The 23,908-nt window shown below is 41.6% G+C and overlaps 1 long non-coding RNA gene and 1 other non-coding gene across 5 annotated transcripts in view; one reads left to right on the top strand and one right to left on the bottom strand.

The window, feature by feature from the left end:
- The window catches only part of LOC123638687, an 83,711-nt gene that overhangs the window by 36,066 nt on the left and 23,737 nt on the right, over nucleotides 1-23,908 (top strand). For all 4 annotated transcript variants that reach the window (XR_006735438.1, XR_006735440.1, XR_006735439.1 and 1 more), the window contains 2 exons: nucleotides 5,161-5,400; nucleotides 9,104-9,221. This is a non-coding gene — a long non-coding RNA (uncharacterized LOC123638687). The remainder of the gene's footprint in view (nucleotides 1-5,160; nucleotides 5,401-9,103; nucleotides 9,222-23,908) is intronic.
- On the bottom strand, nucleotides 2,541-2,647 carry LOC123638991. The gene has a single exon (XR_006735560.1). It is a non-coding gene; the product is annotated as a U6 spliceosomal RNA (small nuclear RNA).

Genomic DNA, 23,908 nt, shown 5'->3' with positions numbered 1-23,908 from the left:
CAGCGATCGGATTTCACCGTGAGTTTTGGAGGGGACGTTCAGACCCCAGCACCATCCAATATTTATCTTGTATTTAGCACAATGCATAACTGCACATTCAAAGTATCAGGTTAGGAAAATGCGTAAAAGTGGTAGTTTTGAGGAAGATGAGAAGTAGACACATTTTTTTTTTTGTAGTTAACTCAAGGATTTTCTGATCTCTTTCAGTGTACATCCTCTTTACTGAAGTGAAGCTTCTAGTTTTACCACGAGAGCCTTTCAGATCTTAGAAGACGTTCTGTATAAAACTTCTTAAAGGCAGGAAGGAGAGAAAAATGCCGTAGAAGGGAAATGATACAGGACTTGTATCAACAGAGCTGGACAACAAAAATAGCATCTGCACATTTTTATCGAGAATCAGCCCTGGTATTATGTAATGATTAAGGCTGAAGAAGACATAAGGGAGCCTGGGGGACACGGGGCGGTATTGCCAGTGTCCGTGAGCGAGAGATGCCAGACTTGTCCTTCTCATGCCGCTCACCTGCCTGCAAACGCGGGGAAGCTAAGTCAGAATGGTGGTCTGCTCGGAACAGAGTGGGCCCCCGGGGATGAATGTCAGGGTCTGTCTCCTCTGTCTAGGCATCTCATGAAATATTGTAGGGGAGAATTTTTGTACTTAGAAAATATTTTTGCTTTGCCTTAATTGGTCACTTTCTCCTTTGAATTCTGACAGCACTTCCAACCTTTGATGCATAATTTATCTGTTTAGTACTATGTTGTACATACTCCACGAACTTTATCTCCACATTTCAATGGCAGAGAGCTTGTTTTTAGAGCCACTCTATTTTGCAGTGGTCATTGTGATTGACTTGTCATCGTCTTTTCTGTCCTGAATAATTCCCTACACCAGGGGTCAGCAAACATTTTCTGTAGAGGACCATACAGCACGTATTTTAGGCTTTGCAGGCCTCATGGTCTCTGTTAAAACAAACCTACTGGCTGATGCCTGAGAAACAGCCATAGATAACATATAAGCGAATGAGTACAGCTGTTACAGTAAAACTTTATTTGCAAAAATAGGCTGTGGGCCAGAGTTGGCCCTTGGCCATAGTTTTCTGATTTCTGGTCTAAATCAACGCTGGTCATACCACTTCCCTTGACAATGACTTGGTCAGGAATGGCATGTGCCTGTGACCCACCTCTGATCAAGGAGATACAAGGGGAAATCTGGCGGGGACCTCTGGGCAAGGTGTCCTGGATTCTAGGCAGGCACAATAAGAGCCTGTCCCCTGTTTTCCTCTGGACCTTGTTGGGAGAGGGAGGTGGGCAGCCATCATACCCGCTGCTGAGTAGGATCCAACACTGGGAGGACAGGCTGTGTCAGACAGAGAGGAGAGAGACCGTGACGCACACCTGGAGCCCACTCTGCTCTGGTTTCCAAACTGTGCAAATTAAGAAATGCTCTTCTTGTGTAAGCCAATTACTCTTTTCCCTCACAAGAAAGCATCTTAATTGGTACAGTCACATTCCTGAAAGAGGATGTTAAAATAATGACAAAATGATGTGAGTTGAGTCTGGCTTCCCTACGAGGGAAAAGTGATATAGTTTGTATTACATTTCCGATACAGAACACAGTGTCCAGCTTTTTACTGGATTAATAAAAAAAGTCATGTCAAATCAATTATCAATGATATAGTTAAATAAATTTTTTACAATGCATATAAATTGATGAATTATTACAGTATAAAGTCAGTTACTTCAAGTTCAAACTAACATGCATATTGTATTAATATTATACAAAGTCCTTATCTTACATCTTCATAGTTCTTATGTTATTTTGACTGTAGAAAATATAGAATATACTCATTTAAGTCACTGAATCCATTAGGATTTTTAAGGGATATTTTCACAAGACTCTTTTGGGAGACTTTTAAGGAGATTTTGGTCCACGTGATAAATTCTTCAGATGCTTTCCCTTTTTTCACTAGAGATAGTTCCAGGTCCGTTCATTTATTCCCTTTTTTAAACTACAAAAGTCATACAGGTTCATCTTTTAAAATTCAGATGATGCAGAGGTATAAAGTAGTGGTTCCCCTTTAATCCCCTGAGGATATTAATATTTATTTTGTCCTTTATGATTACCCTGTACCCAGTATAAGCATAAAGTTTCAGGCAATCTAGGAGGTCAAAACCATTTTTGTAATAATACTAAGACACTATGTATTTGCCTTTTTCACCGAGTTGATGTTTGCATGGCTGGTGCAAAAGCAATGGTGGGTAAAACCTATAGCACCTGAGCACGAAGCCAGGCAGTAGCACCCAACTATGCCAACAGTCATTGTGTTCCACACCGTGCACTCACAGGGGAAAAAAACCAATTTTAATTAAGAATGGTCTTAAAAGAATCAGTAAAAATTATAACTTCTATTAAATCTGAACCTTGAGTATATATTTTTTTTGTTTTTGGAGGAACTGGGTGTAGGATTTGAAGCCCAGAGGCCCCTCAATTAGGTGCTCATCAGAGCCTCATTTCCCTACCCATAAACATTAGAAAAGGAAAGCAACATATGGAACTCCACACAGATGTGCATGTCATCGTTGTGCAGGGGCCATGCTCATCTTGTCTGTGTTGTTCCAATTTTAGCAGAAGCGCTGCTGAAGTGAGCACAGTATACGTGTTTTTAATACTCCGTGACACAGACTGGGAAGCGCGGATCAAGTACTTCTGCTGCAAACCCAAGTATGACGGTCGTCTGGGGGATAAGAACTTCTGTAGTTATTTGTGTGTTGTGAACTTAACTAGCCTCTTTGTTCATAGAATGCCATTTTTACTTGAAGAAAGACTGGCAGACGATGGTTATTCAAATGGAGTTTTGGCAGATATATTCTCTAAAATGAACCAAGTGAGCCAGTCACTTCAGGGAATGTTGCCAATGATAACATTTGAGCTTTCAAGTGAAATTTAAATTTTGGGTAATTTGTATCTGCCACTGTGAGCTCGATAGCTTTTATCTTAGGCAGTTCAGGCTGCCACAAGAAATCGCCACAGGTCAGGTGGCTGAAACAATAGGCATTTATTTCTCACAGTTCTGGAGACGGAAGTCCAAGATCAGGGTGACAGCATGGTCTGGTTCTTGGTGAGGGCTCTCTGGCCGGTTTACAGATGGCCACCTTCTTGCTGTGCCCTCACATGGTGGAAGAGAGCTAGCTAGCTCTCTGGCCTCTTTTTAAGGGCATTATTCCCATTTATGAGCGCTCCACCTCAAGACCCAATTATCCACCTCCAAATACGATCATACTGGGATTAGGATTTGAATATATGAATTTGGGGGGGGGCACAAACATTCAGTCTATTGCAGCTTCTCAATACTTAGAGATATTTCTGATGAGATCAGTGATAGTGTGATTTTTTAATATTGTATCATGAAATATGTCAACATGTGAAAGACTTACACAATTTAATTAATATTTTTCACATGACCTATGGCTTAAGTTATGAAATTGTGCATGATTAAGAGATCCATTAAAAGCACAGATGGATCAATGGATTTTAATGGAACAGGAACACAAAGCTCATCTATTTGGCTTTAGATACCACATTGTAAATAACCCTTAACTAACTACCACTTGTAGTTTGAATTGTGGTATAGTATCAAAGAAGAATAGCTTCAATTATCTGAAAAGGCTATTAAAATACTCCTCTCTTCCCAACTACATATTTGTTTGAGGCTGGATTTTCTTCATATATCTCAACCAAAACAACATATCATTACAGAATGATGGCAGAAGAGAATCTGACTATCTTCTATTAAGTCAGACATTGAAAATGGAACAATTTGAAAATTTTAATAATTTGCAAAGTTGTTAAAACAGTGTCACTTTTATTCCTATTTTTTGATATTTTTCATAAAGAATGTTAGTCACATAAAATAATACATATACACTTTTAAATGTTTTAACTTCTAGTATGGTTAATATCAATAGATATAACTAACATAAATAATACCTCTCTGGGGTACTCAATAATTTTTAAGAAGATAAAAGGGTCCTGAGATCAAATGCGGTTTTAGAAGAATATTCAGTGATGTGTGAACACTGAAAATGTGATGGCAAAGGGTTAAGAAGCAGAACATTGAAACAGATACACAGTGACCCTAATTATATGAAAGAAATACATGCACAGAAGAGGAATAGGATGAAACACTACAAAATAATAATTTGGGTAATTCAAATTTTCTTTTATTTTCATTAATTTTTCAAGTATTCTATGATAAAAACGTTCTGCTTTTATAATCAAGAAGAGCAAAATTCCAGTTCCAACCTTAGGTCCTGCGTTTGCCTCGTGATAGCGGCAGCCATCGTGTTTTCCTTTTGCTCACCATGGAAAAGAATTTCATTGTCTGATTATAAGAAAATTAAATGAGTGTATTTCTTCCTAGTGGTTCCCTTAGGAGACTATATACTTATTCAAATAATGGTTTGTTTCCTGGAACCCTGAGTGAAGAACTGTCGTCAGAGAGAATCAGCTACAGAAGAAATGAATCTTACATCTTAAAGAGGCAGAGCCTTCTCTCTCCCTCCCTCCCCCGCCAGCTTAAGCTGTCAGCTGTGTGGTGTTGGTGCTGACCTGGCGCCCCCTTGAGCGCAACGGGGACAGTGTTGTGGGGCCACAACCGAAGGAGGAGCCCAGAAGAGCTCCCCACAACCAGCCAGTCTCCAAACAAAAGCAAGTCTATTGGTGTGGTGCAAGATTCTGTAGTAGCAAGCATAGGTTTGCTTGGCTGTACTCCTTAAAAGTGAATTTAAAAAAAAAAATTGAGGAATTAATTGCACTTTCCTTTTTATCCCTCCTGTGCACATAGCACAATGTTGAGCACATAGTTAAGGCTCAATGAATAGATGTTCTACATAATGCTGATTGGAGCCTGGATTGCTAATATTGATGTGTCATTCAGCTGAGAGTTATCAGCTTGTTGAGAATAACTCAGGTTTCCTAAATAACCTAAAAATTGGTCTCCTACTAGAGTGACCAACTCGTCCCGGTCTGCCTAGAACTTTTCTGGTTTCAGCACTAAAGCTCCTGCATCCCAGAAACCCTCTCAGCTCCAAGCCACCAGGATGGTTGGTCACCCTGTCCTACAGTGACCCAACTTACAAGAATGTAACTTCTCTCCATTTCAGTGTGTCCTGGCTTCTCCAGCCACGCCTGTACCCCCAGGGCCCAGCGAAGCTGCATGGAGGCATCTGTTGGCCTGGCCATTGGCCCTGCTCTTCAGCATCTTTGTGCTGCAGATGGACAAGCCAGATCCAAGGGACCAGCTGCACGGTGCCCCAGACCTCTAACATGGCTGTCGTTTTCCCGGGAAAGCCTTGGGATCCTAGCGTACCCACCCACTCCTTTTTAAGAACGACGTTTTTCAGGTAAAGTCATCACTTCTGTTTTGCACTAATGCTTATAGAATGACAAACCAATGGGCCTGAAATGACCCTCCCGAGAACAAGGTTTTATGCCAGGATTTGATAACCAGGAAAAGTGGTGTCGCCAGAAAAGAAACATTAGCCTTAACTTTGGAAAAATGAGGATTTATTTTTATTTGTATTTATTTTTTGCATTCAGAGAGGGATGTCATCCATGTCCTTAAACACGTCTTAATTTGTGGATTTTTTTTCTTGTTTAACTCTCTTAATTGGATGAAAGTAGGCAGCTGATGATTTATGGATCTCCGTTGTGCCAGGCATCATTTTAAACGTGCACAGCTGCTCGGCAGTAGTTTAACTTGGCAGATAGTACTAAACCATTGAATTGTGTCATTTATTTGTATATGCATACAATAGCCTCCTTGTGCAGGTTCTTCAAAAATGGTTTAGAACTGTGCATTTCAGGAGTCTCAGAGAGTGACTTATTCTTTTGGAAGATTTTCAGAGTTTCTAGAATGAAGAATGAGACAGCATTTTGTGCCATTGCTCAGTTCCCCAGGGAATCATAGACAGGCCAAAGTGGAGAGGTTAACAGAGTGAGAGGCCTCAAGAGCATGTTGGGGAGCTCCAGTTTCAGTGGTTGTTTAGGCAATGTAGGACGTGTTACTGCTGACAACACTCTCACTTTCATTATGATACCTCTCAGGGAAGCAGCTAAAACGGGGGTGATCTAACACAAGTCCTCGCAGGCATAAATAACTCAGAAGCTCTGTTGACAATAAAAAGTCTGGCATTCACAGGAGTTAACAAAGCTATCTTCAAATGCAAAGGGGCCTGAGGTTTGTCACTGTTGTCCTTTGTAGTCAAGGATGACACTGTGGTTATCCCTGCATGCAAGTGTGGCTGAAAATACCCAAACGTGACAAATGATAAGGCCTTTCTGCAGAGTATGCGTGGAAAATCTTTTTTTGGTTTGTGTAGGTTGGCCTCCCAGGGCACAGCCAGGCTTGTCACAGTTATCGTGTGTCTTTCTGCAGTGGCTCTGCTGCTCTGGCTCTAGCTCTTGGCTCTAGCGTTCCACAAATTTCTCCATTGCTTGGGTGTCTCTCCCCTGTGCTCTTGTGAAGGCTACACCTCCTACCTGGGGTGCTTACTGTCTCCCGGGCCAAAGCCAGCCAGGCAGGCCAGGCCCGGCCTCCGTCCTATCACCCCCCTGCTCTGTGAGACAGTTGCGCTAGGGGGCTTGTGTTCCTAAATACACAGAAACACCAACTCATTGCTGACATTGCTGACTTTATCCTGCCACGTGAAATTGAGTGTTTTCAGCTGGAAAGTTCTTAGGTGCTGAGAGAATTTCCCTTCCTTTCTCAGTCGGGCCTGTCTTAGAGTAGAAAGAAGGCAGAGGAAATGCTTTTGGCCGAGATAGGCCTCTCCTGTAGGTAGAGTAGTGGGACATCACACAGAAATGTTTCCACGCCAGCTTGTACTCAAAAAAAATTTTAAGGCTGGAAACCCCCCTGGGTCATCTCTGAAGCCTGATCACGGTGCTCGGGAGCCACTGTCAGTATCTCCTCTGCGCTGGCCACTCAGCCGCCGCCGGGCAGCAGTTAGATGAGGTTGGGGTGGGGCACCCACATCCTGTGCTGACAGCAAACACTGTTGGGCAGTTAGTTACTTTGCTGCCTTGGCAAATAAAAATCTTCTTACCTGTGGGTTCAGGATGGAGGTTATAAAGGGTAGGAAAAGGATTCCTGGATGGTGCCTTAGCCTTAAAGCCTCCTGCAGGAGGAATTGCAGATTGTCTCCAATAAACTCAAAAAACATTATTAGCTATTGAACCTCTGAGTTGCCTTATCAGCTTTCCTTCGAGAACACTCTGATCTGAGGGCAGCTTCACGCACAAGAAAGTGGTGATGAGGATAGCTGAGAGGGGAGAGGGGTGGGAACGGAGACCCAGCCTGGGTCACGGGGCTGCCCCAGAGAGGAAAGGTCTGACTGGAGCATCCATGAGTGGCACAGGGACACTGCGAGTCCAAGCAGGAGGCCTGGGCAAGCCGGTCACCCTAGCAGGAGACTGATTTTTAGGTTATTTAGGAAACCTGAATTATTCTAAACAAGCTTGTCAGGAGAGAGAAGCGACTTGAAGTTAGGAGGGAGGAACTGAAAACATACTTCGCCCACTTTACAGTTTTGCCCCTTTGGTTTGAGGTCATCCGATATCATCCCACCTGGCATAAGTTTTGAAGTTGTTTCTTCAAGGAATGTCTCTGAATCAGCACTGAGCTCTCGTTGGTCCTCCAAGGATGCTAGAAGTGAGGCACGGATCCCCCAAGGCTCCAGTGCATGTATCAGCAGTCTCTGATCTGCTTGTTATTCTGGGTTCTTTTTTTTTAGAAGAACTAAGAGGAAAGGGATCAAGATTAATCGAGCATCTAGTACGGGAATGTTTTGTTACTCCCATTTTATAGATGAGGAAACTGAAGATTAGTGACTGGACCAGGACCATGTAAGAGCTAAGTAGCAAAGCTGAACTTGCAACTGAGATCCACCTGCCAGGGTGAGCAGGGCCCAAGTTAGCTCAGTTCAGAGAGCTCCCTGGATTTTGCTTCTCCAATTCTGTCTTGGAACTTCAGGGCTATTCTCAAAGTTCTGACCAAAATCTTCATCCAGGAGACAGCAAGTTCTCCTCATGAAGTTTGACGACCACCGACCAGAGAATGGGCCTCAACTGCATCCCTGCTGACCCATTAAAACCGTAAATAGTAGTTTTGCTACAATGGTGACCATTTAAAACGCCACCTGTCTCCCTTGGTCATTTTGAAGGTACTATGCAAAATTTGCTGTCCTAAGACTAATACCTAAATTATTTTAATTAATAAACCTGATCTGATTGGTGAGTCAAAGTAATGCCCACAACCTCCGCTCTGTGTGTTGCACAAGAGGTACTCTGAGATAACTCTCGCAAGAAGATCTTAACAAACTTGGGCTGACACATTCAAGATGTTGCTGAGTGTCCCTGTCCTCCCTCTGACGATGCGCCCCATAGGCTTATCCCTTATAGCTTCCTTGCATTTCACGGGATTCCTAAGTGTCAGGATCACCATCTTCACGACATGTGACATAGTGCGGCCCTTTCTAGTTTAAAAAGCTCTTCCTCACGAATTCTGTTATGAAATCTCAGGGCAGCCCAGGGCAAGACTCAAAGCCTGAGCTCGGCTTCCTTTCCTCCCAGGTGAAGACGCTGAGACAAGAGAGCACGTGCTCTCCTGAGGGTGCCAGAACTAGACAGTGGGAGCCGGGACTGGACTCCAGAATCCCAGTGCCACTAGCACTGCCCCACCTCGCTCCCTTCTCCACGTCACACACAAGGTGCTACTAAGGATCATACTTTTGCATATCACAGCCTAATGAGCACAATGGTCATTTGAAGCTGAGGTCTCAGACAGTGGAGGATTTAAATCGTGGCTGAACGTATGACTGGGGTACAAGAATGAGGATGCCGAGGATGCAAGCGAGATCCAGCCTGACTTTGGGCAGTGCAGGTGTGCTATGGTTTGAATGTATGTGTCCCTCCAAAATTCCTATGTTGGAACCTAATACCCAATATAATAGTATTAGGCCTTGTGAGTAGTCATGAGTGCTCCATTCTCATAAATGGCATTAATGTGCTTATAAAACAGGCTGCCTGGCCCTTTTTTCCTTCCAGCTCTTCCTCCGTGTGAGGACCCAGTGTTCCGTCTGGCACAGCAAGGCTCCCAGCAAGGCCCTGACCAGACACTGAATCTGCTGGCACCTTGACCTTGGACTTCCCAGCCTTCAGAATTGTGAGTAATAAGTTTCTATGATTTATAAATCACCAGTGTATTTTGTTATAGCAGCACAAAAGGCCTGAAACAGGTAGCATTCAATGCTATAAAGCATTTTTGAAGGAACTATGAAACATTTTTTGAGATGATAAAACCTTTATGTTGGAACTGTCAGAAAATATTTTAAAAAGCTGTTCTTCATTGTGTTGATACAAATATTCCTAAGACACTCTACACACATGTAAGTTTGATTAAATTCTTCATAAAACAGAATTGAATTGTTTAACATGGGTTTTCTTTTGGACTACACAGTCACACATATGAGGATTGATCATAGCTCTCACTTTTCAATGTTTTTAAGTGTCAAAAAGACATAGGATTGCACTTCTCTTAGGAAATGTGATTTATAATATGCTCTACACTCAGTGAAAATTGGGTTTGTGTGTTAGTTGTGTATTAAGTTCACTATGTACAGAAAATTCAAAATAACAGTGGTTTAAAGAAAACAAATTATTTATTTTTCTCTCATGTGAAAGAGGTCGAGAGATAGTCTGTTCAAGGCAGGTATTGGGGGCTTCATGGTGTCAGGGACTGATGTCCTTCCTAACTTGTTCCTCCACTATGCATGGATTCTATCTCCAAATTCACTTCATGGTCTGATACGATTGCTAGAGCTCCAACAATTACATCTGCAACCCAGGCAGTAGAAAAGGGGCAAGAAGAAGGGAATGCTCTCCCTTTCACTTCCACTTCTAACCCAGGGATATGGCCTACAAGGTAGGCTGAGAAGTATACAGTTGACCCTTGAACAATATGGGGGTTGGGGTGCCAAATCCCCATGCAGTCAAATATCCTCGTACAGCTTTACACCCCACCAAAAACTTAAATATGGGCTAGAAGCCTTATCAGTAACATAAACAGTCAATTAAAACATACTTTGTATGTCATATGTATTATATGCCATATTCTTATAATAAAGTAAGCTAGAAAAAAGAAATGTTTATTAAGAAAAGCATAAGGGAGAGAAAATGTATTTACTATTCTTTAAGTGGAAGTGGATCATTGTAAAGGTCTTCATCCTTGTCGTCTTCACATTGAGTGGGCTGAGGAGGGGGAGGAAGAGGAGAGATTGGTCTTGCCGTCTCAGGGGTGGCAGAGGCAGAGGAAAACTGCATAGAAGTGGACCTGTGCAGTTTGGAACTATGTTGTTCAAGGGTCAGCTTTATTATTTTAGCTAGCCATAACGTTCTCAGCTAAAAAAAAATGAGGTTCTTTTTACAAAGGAAAAAAGATGGACAATATTTAGAGGCAATTTTGCATCTCTGGCACAGCTTGGTGCTCAAACCTATTCCCATCCCCTTGTTCCCTGTGCTCCCCACATTGGCTCCCTTCCCACTGCCTCTTGCACACATGTGTTTTGTACAAAAGATCCTACTGTTTGAAAGCCAGGGCCATGCAAAGCAGAAAATGAGTATTGGTTTAAACTGAGTCAAACTAGGGAGTTTGTTGCTATGACGATTTTGCCATATCAACATCATTGGTATCATCATCAATAAAACATATTGTGTACTTAGAAAGCATGGGGGAAGTATCAGAGAGATTAAGAACTATAATATGGATTCCTATCGCTAATCTCTGACTTTATCGATTAGGGGAGATGAGGTTCCCATTGAAAGACAGTGTCAAGAACTGTGACAGGTCTCAGATTTTACGCTATAGTGTCATGGATGCTAGCAGAAGACACAAGAGTCCCGGGTCAGAGATAAAGGACTTTATCATAGCCATAGCAATAGACTTCCAACTTTTTCTTGTACCAGTTCTCCAGGTCCCAATTCCCACAAGGTGACACAGATAGCCAGGTGACGCCTACACATGCAGTGGGTGGCATTATAGGAGAGGAACCCTGAACTTAAGGAACCCACGTCTTAAAGGGCAGTAGGCATGCCTGCCCTCTTCTCCAGAGGGAGACATTATCTTTTAAGGCTATTTCCTATATAAATATCCTTATGAGGATAGTCCAAACAAAGGCAGTCAGTGTCTCTGCTTGCAAGATGTGCAGAAACATAGGAGCCCCTTGGAGAATTGACTCCAGCAGATATGAGGCAGTAAGGTCATGTGTCACCTAAGGATGTGGTTACATTCTTCTGAGAAATACATTGCTAGGCAACTTCATCACTGTGCAGACATCGTAGGGTGTAGCATAGCCTGCTACATATCTAGGCTATACGGTACAGCCTGTTGCTCCTGGGCTACAAACCTGTGCAGCATGTTACTGTACTGAATACTGTAGGCAATTGGAACACAGTGGGAAGTACTTGTGTTATATATGTCTAAACATAGAAAACGTACAGGAAAAATACGGTATTGTAATCTTACGGGACCATCATTGACTGAAATTTTGTAATGCAGTGCATGACTGTATATGACAAGCACTACACAAGTAGCAGAAACACTAAAATATTAAGAAATGAGCACTGGAGGCTGAGTAATCTGAGAAAGTAGCTGGACTTTGAAGGAAGGGAGAACCTGGACCCAGAGGGACAAAGACAGCTTTTACTGATGCACGTGGGTATGGAGACAGGAATGTGATGATGCAGTTGAAAACAAAAGCCCAGTTTGGCTGAAGGGAAACTTTATTTAGGAAGCTGCGGGAAATTGGGACTGGTGTGTGGAGGGCCCAGAATGCCCGAGAACCTTTCCTACAGTAATGAGGAGGGACAGTGACAACGCCCACTGGCAAGGTGGCGGGGGACGGGCCCGAGCAGAGATCAGAGGCACGGGAAGGAGACAGAGAGAAGGTCTTCGCAGTGGTCTGGGCATGAAGTGTGGAACGCTTGCATTTTTTTCCACATGGGAAACATACCTGTATTTACTCAGTTTTGTTTTCTTTCCTATAGAGCACCAAGGCAAACTTTGCAGGTAATTTTGTATGTTTGATGATTGATTTATAGCATCATTAATACATCTCTTACCTAAAGTGGCACTTTCACTTTCATAGACTTTGTCATTCAGGAAGGTGTCATCCAAGTGTGCTTAGCGCTGGATCGTCTCACACATCTGGCGGTCAGGCCCTTCCCTGAGAGTGTTCGGGGTCAGGTCTAAAGGACCTCAGGGGGTCCTTCCTGGCCAGGATGAGGGAGGTAGTGTAAAGGATATGTCCCCAAGGAAACCCAGGCTACTCACAAGCAAATGGCTTGAACAGGGGGATCCCTTGATAAAGTCTGTGCTGAATAGCTGCGTCTTTACCCTCAAGACTGGAGATTGGAATTCTGTGTTCTATGGTGGTTTCTTATTATTCTGATGTAATAGTCTTGGCTCCTTGTTGCAAGAAATGTGGGCAACCCTCACACCTGCCTCTCCACAGACGAATGAAGTGATACGGTACATGTCCCTAGGCTTGCATCATCCTCCGGGGGCCTCCTGCAGCCCGAGGTCCTCAGCAGTCCTGCGGTGAGACCACTAGATCATGACCGAAGACCATGGCAGACCACCGTGTAGGCAAACCCTTACATACTCGTAACAGAGTCCGAAGCTGACAGGAGTCAAACTTTATATATTAAGGGGGTATAAAAAGCCCAGCCATTTCCAATAATTTATTATGCACGTGGCCATAAACACGTTACACTTGTCACAGAACATATACCTGTAGTAGGCCTTCCGGAGGGGAATAAATAACACTTACCTAATAAGAAGGCTGATGTTGTTTTGCGATGTCAAGTACACGGAGGTTCCAGTGTCGAAGCAGAGTCACAACTGTCACCCTGTGTTAACGGGCGGGCAGTCCTCTGGCCGTTGCCTGCCCACGCTGTCTGGGCCACAGGGTGGGAGCTGCTGCACTTGGTGAAGGAGCGATGACCTCTACGGCCTGGCTCAGATCCATCATCAGACTGTTCTCTGAACGTGAGCCTGGAAGTTTTCGCGGAGACCAGCGTAAGCCTTCGGGGGAGTTCGTGTGAACACTGAGGGCTGCTGTGGGGACAAGCAGCCCAGCGTCAGTGAAAAGAGCAGGTGTCGGTGCGCTGATGGAAGATGCCCACACCCAGAGCATTGTGTATGACTGTGGACACCACGCTTAACAAGGGATGTATTTTTTTAAAGTGTACATTCGCAGGAGAGATACTTTCAGACTAGGTTAGTAAGGGGACCCAAAACCATGTCGCACTGGGAACAAAGAAACGATGGCTGTGGAAAGAAGGCCTGGGAGGCCGTGAGAACTGTCTTCAAATACTCTGGGGGTCGACAAGAGGAAGATTTCCCCTGGGGCAGGGAAGGCAGAAATCAGAGATACAGGGTGGAGACACAAAACCAGATTTAAACTGGGGGAAAAAAAGAGAGGGCGGTTGGGAAGGAGGAGCCTTTCTAATAACAGTCTTCAAAAACGCAATGGCTAACGTGGGAGATGCTCAGTTCTCCGCCATTTGAGACATTTGAGCCTTAACTGCACAATCACATTGGAAGAATATTGCAGAAGGACTCAGGCAGCTGATCACTGAACTAAGTGACTTTAATTTTCACTCCCTGGATCCTGTGATTCTACATACAGAGAACTCAAACCTGAAGCAGAGTGTCCTTGTGAAACCTTCACAGCCTTGACTCATGGTATGTACGGAATTAAAACCTGTAAGGCAATGAATTTCACTTTATTGAGTCGGAAACATCCCAAAGTACATTTTGACATTCAGTTGTAGAAATTATGTTAGCCGATTTTGTGTCAAATTCATTGATTTGATCTCAATAAATCACACCACACGCCAAGCCAGAGTTGTCCTGGGAAGGCACCCTTTCTAGTTGCAGCATTGCATGTGGTTGGCTGCCACCCCCTAGAACACGTGTGCATCCACATACAAACACTGCTGTCATTAACCTTTTTGGTTACTTTATCACAGTTTTAAAAAAACCCAAACTTTTTGGGTTGTAGAATGTCCACCCATTTTTAAGCTTCTCTTATTGGCAATTACAGAGGTGACAGGTAGAAACGCCACATTTCCAGCACTGGTAAGGCCAAAGTATGTATAGTGAACGGTTGAGAATATGTACAAAATTAGGCAGGAATTAGAGAAAACAGCTGTCAGGGTTTAGGAAAAAGTGGAAGGCGTAGGAAAGGTTGCACTGCTCCAAAGAGATAGAATCAAGAGGTTCTTGCTTGGTGTCCTAGAAGAAAGCTTCCCTTCCTCCTGCTTTCCCAGGGTGGAGAAGATGGCAGGAGCAGGTGACAGCGTCCCTGCCTCCCAGGGCTCTCGGCATCGAGGTTGATTCACTGCCCTTGCTTGCTCGTGGCGGACAGCTGAGCCTGCATCTCAGAGGAGCTATGGAAGGGCTCCAAGAGGTTCTTTTCCTTCTCTACATAAGAGGCCAGTGCATTTGTTTCTGTCACCCAGACTGGCAGCTGGTGGCCTGGGTGCCGCCATTATCCGTGGTGTTCAGAATAACTGCAGCAGAGGAGGGGGTCCCAGGGTAGAGGGCTCACCCACTAGCCACCCCCCACAACTACTGGGGAGTGATGACTTTAGAACTTCTGTGGGAAAGCTTAGCAAATTCTGAAGACAGAAAGACATGAAATGCATGGTGTTCTGTTAGGGTGCTGATAACACTGATGATGACACTTAGCAGTGATGAAAAGAGGATTTTCTCACATTTCAGAAGACTCAGGGAGCAGAGCCAATTCCTTGTGTTTTTTTGTTGCTATGAAAAGAAAAAAAAATTTTTTTTTTTTTTTTTTTGCTTTTGTCTTGAGCTTGTCTCTGTTTTCCACATACAGTCAAAGAATTAGATAACCATCCTTACTCATCAAAAGCATAATTGACTCTCCAGGCCCGGCCGTCCTGCAGACAGTCTCCCACTCACTTCCCCGTGAGGCATCTGTCCTCCCAGATGTGGGACAGCAAGGCTGGAGCTCAGTGACGGTGAGATTGCTTGCCTTGAAATCTGTAACTAGGTGTTCTTTTGTTACACCGCTTTTAACTCAGGTTTGTTCTAGAAGACCTTGCCATTTTTAGTGTTTGAGGCATATCTGCATGCTCACAATAGTAATTATAATATTAGAACTAGCTACGGAGTGTGTGACGGTTGTACCTACACTACCTGGAGAGCTTGATGCTACCTGGAGAGCTTGATTCGTAGGTGCTGCTCACCCTCTATCTGTGTCTTGTTGTCCTTCTTCCCTATGCCCTGCACCACCTGCAGTGTCCTCTCCTTAGTTCCCTGAAGGAACCACAGTGTTCCCTTGTGCCCTGAGCGAGAGCATCCACTGGTATAAGGTATGTCTGTCTCTCAATTCAGGGGGACTGTGGGATGCTGTGGATCCCAGAGTACCTTGCAGGCATGAGGTGTCTCAGGGACAGGCCCTTGCTGGGCTCTGAATGGGATGGGATGGGAATCCCAGTATGCCAGGACTGACTGAAATGGTCTGAGCTCAGGAGCCCAACAGGGCCCTTAGGGGACTGGGGCAAGACAGAGTGAGTCCACCCATCCCAATGATGTCGGAAGGGAATTTAAGAGCATAAAAATTGGTCCAGTCAATGAAAACAAAAATCAGACTACCAATGACTAATTGTTTAGTCTTGTACTTGCCCTACAAAAATATAATGCAAGTCACATATGTAACTTTAAATGTTCTAGTAGCCACAGCAAAAATAATAAAAAGAAAGAGATAAAGTTAATTTTAATATTATATCTTATTTAACCCCACATATCTAAAATGTTATCATTTCATCCCAAAGAAACAAAAATTGAGGGAATTCATCACCACTAGACTATAGCCTTATAAGAAATGCTCAAGGGAGTTCTGCATCTAGAAGATAAAAAGCAATAATCACCATCATGAAAATATGCAAAAGTATAAAACTCACTGGTAGAGCAAATTCACAAGGAGAAAGAGAAAAGAACCAAACCTCATCACTGCAGAAAACCACCAAATCACAATGATAAACAATATGGGAAGAAGAAGGAAATATGGATATGCAAAGGATATGCAAAACACCAGAAAGCAATTAATATTGACAAGAGTAAGTCCTCACCAATCAATAATAACCCTGAGAGTAAACAGATTAAATCCCCCACTTAAAAGATAGAGACTGGCTGAATGGATTTTTTTAAGAAAGGACTCAATTATATACTATGCACAAGAAACTCACTTCATCTGTAAAGATACAAATAGACAGAAAGTGAAGGGACAGAAAAAGATATTCCATGCAAATATAAAACAAAAGTGAGCAGAAGTAGCTATACCTGTATCAGGTAAAACAGGCTTTAAGTCAAAAACTGTAAAAAGAGACAAAGCAGGTTGTTATATAATAATAAAGGGATCAATTTAGCAAGAGGACATGACAATTATAAATATATATGTACCTAACACAGGAGCACCCAGATATATAAAGCAAATGTTATTAGATATAAAGGGAGATATAGACTCCAATACAATAATAGTTGGGGACTTGAGCAGCCTGCTGGCAACACTGGGCAGATCAGCTAGACAAAAGATCAAGAAAGAAACATTGCATTTAAACTGATTTTTAGACCAAATGGACCTAACAGACATTTACAGCGCATTTAACCCAACAGCTGCAGAATACATATTCTTTTCGTCAGCACATAAAACATTTTCCAGAATAGACCATATGTTAGGCCACAAAACAAGCCTCAACAAATTTAAAAGAATGGAAATCATATTAAGTATCTTTTCTGACCTCAACGGAATAAAACTAGAAGCCAGTAACAAGAGGAACTTTGGAAATTGTACACATACGTGGAAATTAAACAACACGCTCCTGAGCGACCAAGGGGTTGATTAAGAAATTAAGAAGAAAAGTTTTAAAATTTCTTGAAATGAATGAAAATAGAAACACAGCATACCAAAACCTATGAGACACAAAAAAAGCAGTTCTAAGAGGGAAGTTTACAGCAATAAATGCCTATATTGAAAAAGTGGAAAGATTTCAAATAAACAGCCTAACAATGCATTTCAAGGAACTAGAAAAGCAAGAACAAACTAAACCAAAATTAATAGAAGGAAAGAAATAAATATCAGAGCAGAAATTAATGAAATTGAGAGTTAAAAAAAACCATACAAAAGATCTGAATAGACATTTCTTAAAAGAAGACATACAAATGGCCAACAGGCATATGAAAAATGCTCAACATTAGTAATCACCAGGGAAATACAAATCAAAACCACAATTAGATATCTCACCCCAGTTAAAATGGCTATTATCAAATAAACAAAAAATAGCAGTTGCTGGCGAGGATGCAGAGAAAGGGGGACACTGCTGGTGGGAAGGTAAATTAGCATAGCCACTACGGAAAACAGAATGGAGGCTCCTAAAAAAAACCTAAAAGTAGATCTAACACATGACCCAGCAATCCTACTACTGGGTATAAATCGAAAAGAAAGGAAATCAGTATATTAAAGAGACATCTGCACTCCTATGTTTATTGCAGCACTATTCACCATAGCTAAGATATGGAATCAACCCAAGTGTCCATCAACGAAGAACGGAGAAAGAAAATGTAGTATGTATGCACAATGGAATATTGTTCAGCCATAAAAAGGAATGAAATCCTGTCATTTGCAGCACCATGGATGGAACTGAAGGTCATTATGTTAAGTGAAACAAGCCAGGCACAGGAAGACATATACTGCATGTTCTTACTCATTTGGGAACTTAAAAAGTTGATCTCTGAGAGGTAGAGAGTAGAATGATGGTTCCCTGAAGCTGGGAAGGAGGTTGAGGGGATGAAAGGGGTTGGTTAATGGGTACAAAAGTACAGTTAGACAGAAGGGATAAGTTCTAGTGTTTGACAGCACAATAGGGTGATTATATTATATTATAGTTATCAATAATTTATTGTGTATTTCAAAATAGCTAGAAAAGAATATTTGAAATGTTTACAACATAAAGAAAGGACAAATATTTGAGGCCAAAGATATCCTAATCACCTTGATTTTATCATTACACATTATATGCACGTATCAATATATCATATGTACCCCATAAATATGTACGATTATTAAGTGTCAATTAAAAACCAGAAGTATTATCATTTCAATATGTAAACAATATAAAATTACTCATGAAATATTTTACATTTTTATACTAGATCTTCAAAATCTGGTGTGTGTTTTACACTTACAGCACATCTCTACTCAGACTAGCCATGTTTAAGTACTTAATAACCACATGAGTCTATGGCTACCATATTAGACAGTGAACGTTTAGGCAAAGACTCAATCTGTCAATTCTGTGGTCTGAATGTCCTCCATAAAGTTGTTATTATAAATTTATTAATATGTTGCCCTGGAGTCATATGTTATTCATGGAGTACACACTCTATTCACAATTTTGCATTCAACCAACATTGTTTCAGATACTTGGGATACAGCGTCCATGACCTTCACAAACAAGATCTCTCCTCTCCAGGAGTTTACATTCTAGTGTCTGGTGTAGGCAATAAATTAGTAGCCAAATAAGGATATCAAATAATTGCCATTAGTAAGAAGTGATACGGAGAAAATAAACAGGCTATGGAATACACATTTTCTGTCAGACTGTACTAATTCTTGGCACAGCTGAATTTGCCTTTTGCTTTGACAGGTTCTACGCTCTGCTCTGAGGGAGGCACATGTGTTAGTCCGGGGCATAGGCACGAGGGTGAGCACCCTTCCTGGGTTCTGGGAGTTTCCACAAACTCCCACTCCTGGAATATAGGTTCTTAACGGTTATGTCGGTATCAGTAATCACACCGGGCCCTCTGCGATAAAAGGATATACAGTGGAGGAAAGGGACCTGCGCTGAGAGTCAGTGGACTTGGATTCTTATTCTTGGTCTGGCGCTCATTAGCTGCAGACAAGCCCTTTACCCTGTCTGGGCTGCACCCTCCTCTGTGAGCCCTGAGTTCTCACATTTTATTATTATTTTATTTATTTATTTTTTATTATTATTTTATTTTATAGTGATTCTAGGTTTATACCAATGGAACCTTTGTGGCTTGTGGGCAGTGTGAAATGCCAATGACGGTGAACAATGAGGATTCGGGAAGGTGGGGAGAAGGAGCTGGGTGGCTCAGCATGCAGCACCGGGAGCGCCAGCTGGCAGTCCGGCCAGCAGGGCCACGAAGAAGCAAGCAAAGGAACTGAGCCCATGCAATAGCAGCCGAGCCTGAATAAACGGGCAGAGGGGAAAGAAATGCTGATTCAAGCAGTGGTCAAGCAACACTTACGACCAGATTTTCAAATTGTTGAAAGAGTCTGTGGTCAAGTGAATTCACCACCCTTCAGTCCGGGTGGCAGGGACTGGGGCTTTCAAACGATGTAAGAATCTCAAACCATTCTTCCACCTGGACTGTGTCCGAACACATACAGTAAAGTAAAAAACTGACATTACCTGGAGAATGAAATAAAAATCACTTTTATCCCAACCAATCTTTTATTAAAAATATCTGGAGATGTTCCAGTTCACTTTTTAATATTACTGGCTAATCTCAAGGAGTAAAATGAATTTGAATGCACAGAGAGAGCCACAGGTCTTGGCTAGCCATGAAACAGAACTAGAAAGTGTTTTCAGGAAGTTTGGTTGATGGATTCAGTTGGAAGCACTATTTATTGTGCTGTCTCAATGAACAAAATAACTGTCAAATTAGCCAAAAATTGTGGCTGTAAAGAAACACTACCAGAATATTATTTTTCCTCTGTCAAACTATCATTTTCAGCATGTTAAAAAAATATGGGCAGGCATGTACCACTTTGGAGGGCTCATATTTTGAAAAAAAAAAAACAAAAACCAAGAAACAGAAAATGACAAGTGTTGGTGAGGATGTGGAAAAATCAGAAACCTTGTGCTTTGTTTATGGGAATGTGAAACGGTGCAGCTGCTGTGGAAAACAGCGTGGCCGTTTCTCAAAAAGTTAAACATGGAACCACTACATGATTCAGCAGTTCTACTCCTAAGTATATGCCCACAAGGATGGAAAGCGGGGACTTGCAGAGAGATTTATTTGTACACCAATGTTCACAACAGCTAAAAGGTGGAAACAACCCAAATGTCCATCACAGATGAATGGATAAACAAAACATGATACATATGTCCAATGGAATATTATTCAGCCTTAAGTAGAAAGAAAATTCTGATATATGCTTCTTCAGCATGGATAAATCTTAAAGAAATCCTGTTAAGTGAAATAAGCCAGTAGTAAGAGGACAGATATTGTACAATTCCATTTATATAAAGTACCTAGAATAATCAAATTCATAGAGGCAGAAAGTAGAATGATGGTTACCAGAGGCTTAGAGGAGAAGAAAGGGGGAAACATTTTTTAATGGGTATAAAGTTTCAGTTTGGGAAGGTAAAAAAGTTCTGGAAATAGATAGTGGTGATGGTTAAATAACAATGTGAATGTACTTAATGCCACTAAACTCTACACTCAAAAATGGTGAAAATGGTAAATATGTATATTGTACCACAATTTGTGTAAGTGTGTGTGCGTGTGCATTGACGACACACACACAGTCCTGACCTTACCTCTTTGTGCATGGGGCAAGTCATCTGTCTTGTGTGAAAGGAGTGTCACTTTCTCTTCCTCCAAGCCTTCCTTTCGACAGAGAGGAAAATTCCCAGCAACACGGTAAACATGGCCCTAGCTTAGAGCCAGGCCCACCTCCCTTTGGTTTGAAGACCACGTATGGATGAAATGGCCAATCTGATGTTAAAAAAAGAAAGAAAGGAAGACACAGGTTAAAAAGAAAAAGAAGAAAAATCTTGTGAAACTTCAGAGTGTTTACACTTTTACACTTGTGGTCAAATGGAACAAGTTTCTTTTTTATTTGGTACATAAATTTGTCCTAAGCAATGTGCTCAAAGGGAAAATTCCCAAGCAGCAGTACTGGGTTTAGAGTCATTTGTCAAATTAATCATGATATATTTTCCTGCCTTGAATAGCGTCAGCTGGAATACTTTACATTCCATCCTAGGAAGGGAATCCAAGTGAACAATTCCCAACAAACAATTGTTAGGTCTACAGAACAGTGAAAACCTCCAAGTCCTTTCATTACTGTTTATGACATTTTTCCATGATCTTCCCATTAGGGAGATACAGTCAAACGGCAGAAGGAGGATTGAAACCTTATACAGAGTTTTGAAAGCAACACAGCGTCGGTGTTAAGGGAGGCCAGGATTCTAATCAGAAGGCAGTGCTGGGTTTGGTACAAGATAATCATTTAGGGAGGATGGAAAAAATAATAGGTCAGGCCTGATAAATATTTGACACAAACTTGAAGAAAGAGTCCAAATGCTTAATGCATTCTCTTTTCCCGGTACTGTATCTGAAATAAGCAGGGTGTCTAACAAGTAATGTACTTCATACCCAAAGCTGCAAAAGTGCAGCAAATTATAATATTATATATCAATTTGAAGACTACACCATTTTTAAAATGTAAAATTTTGTAATTCTGAAATGTTATGCTCATTTACTTCATTTGAAGTAAAATATGCCAATATTCTATCTGACTCAACAAACTTGATATAAACACCTTACCCATGAATGTCCATAGGAAAAAAAAATTTGGCTATAAGCTAATTTCTCTAGATTCTGAATATTATTAGCTATGAGTTTTTCTTCCCCTTTTCCAAATTTGGACGTAATGTTAGTGAGACAGGAGACATGTGTATCTATTCATGAAACGTAGAAAGCTGAAAATTTTGTGGATCATTTGGATTTTAAACACATTCCCCACAGGATATACAACCAATTGAAGTAATATTTTTAAGAAAATGTATTTTTCTTAATTGACCATGTTAATTTCCTATATTCTTTTCTTGTTTGAATGTGAGTAAATAGTCTATTTAAAATAAGTATTTTCCTATTATAGTAAAGAATCACATCATCTAGTTTTTTGGCATTGGTTTAAAATCTAGATATCCTTTATATTATGCAAATAGAATAACCAGAAATTAATCTAAGTGACTACTCAGTGCACTAGATTAAAAGTGAATGAATCCGCCCACGAAACAGCAAAACAGGGTGAAGCAGTTGGTTCTGGGCATGCTGACTGCTGCCTCTGGGGTTCCTGTGAGCATGGGGAAGGCAGAAAAGACTTTTGTTGATGAAAATTGCTAGTCACCCAGGGCCAGATTTTTGTCTTAGATTGTTTTGGGAGAACTTTGCCAACAATTTAGAAAAATGATAACTTGGACATTTGCTGTAATTGTTATAACCCCTCCCAGCTGGAGCTAAATATTAGCTTTAGAACATTCATGTTAAAATGGTCTTTTGGCATTTAGTATCTCTAGACTGACTGAATCTGCCTCGACTTCCTTTCACCTGAATTCTAAAAGCCACATGTGTTCTGATATTCCAATTAGGTTGAGTCACATTGAGTCATGCAAGCTGTGGGATTAGGGGAGGAGAACAAATAATTTAAAAGAACATGCTTTTTAATTATAAGAGGGAGGAGAATGAGGAGATTTTCCCCAAGTGGAAACTGGATCCAAATGGAAATCAGGCTTTGCGAAAATGGAATTATTGAAAAATATTGGTAGAATAATGTCTAGATGTGAAGTCAAACAGTGTTTCTCTATGTATTTTAACCCAGTTAAGCCCACAAAATCCACCCATTTTCCTATTCACTGATGAAAACCTTTGCTGAATGTTCACTGTACACCAAGCATACACAGCCATGCACCGCAGAACAACGTTTCGGTCAATGACAGACTGTATACAGGACTGTGGTCCCACAAGGTTATCATACAGTGTTTTTACTGTACCTTTTCCATGTTTAGATATGCTTAGATGCATAAGTACTTACCATTGTGTTACAGTTGCCTACACTATTCAGCACAGTAACATGCTGGGCAGGTTTATAGCATAGGAGCAATAGACTATCCCATGTAGCCTAGGCATGAAGTAGGCCATACATCTAGGTTTGTCTAGTACACTCTGTGATGTTCACACAACGCAGAAATAGCCTAACAACACATCTTAGCCTGTATCCGTATCCCTGTTGTTTAGCAACGCGTGACTGTAGCTGGGTATTAGACAACACAGACGTGTAAGAGAAATGAAGAAAGAGCACCCTCTGGCCCTGCTAGGAGTTCCATTCTCAGAAATGGCCAAAACCAAACATGGACAACTGCTTGTGCCATGCCAGTCTCTCACATTTTCTCACTAGGAGGAGACTGTGAATCAGAATGTCTTTGAAGTATTCCATTACTCTACCCCGATTGAGACTGACCTGCATTGGAAAGGATCTTGCACAATGGAGAGTCAATGGCTTATAGGTGAACACATCCTTATTTTGAAACCTGATAAAAGCAAACATTTTGCCTCTAGAGAAACGGTGACATCGCAGTTCAAGAACTTATTCCAACAAAGACCATGAAATCGGGGACTGAGTCTTATCTACCTTTGTACTGGCAGCTCTGTGCTTTGCTCAGAGCAGGTGTTCAAAAAGTCTTGTTTTATCTAGAGAGGTAGAAGCTTTCTGTCTGGGGACGTATGTAAGATGCTCAGAAGTAGCATGAGTAGAGGCTCAGAAGTATCCCCAGTGCAGTGATCCAAGGAATTTAAAGTTAATTTTGCCACTGTGTATAAACAGACTGCCTGAGGTATTTTCATTTCATTCAGTTTGGAAGTCACTCAAGACAGAGTTCAGAATTTAAAAATTGGATACCATCTTGGACATTGTTGATGGGCCATAAAAAATAAATTAGGTCCTT

The sequence above is a fragment of the Lemur catta genome, chromosome 5 (genome assembly GCF_020740605.2).
Source record: "Lemur catta isolate mLemCat1 chromosome 5, mLemCat1.pri, whole genome shotgun sequence".
Taxonomy (NCBI): domain Eukaryota; kingdom Metazoa; phylum Chordata; class Mammalia; order Primates; family Lemuridae; genus Lemur; species Lemur catta.
This window is presented reverse-complemented; position numbering and strand designations above follow the sequence as displayed.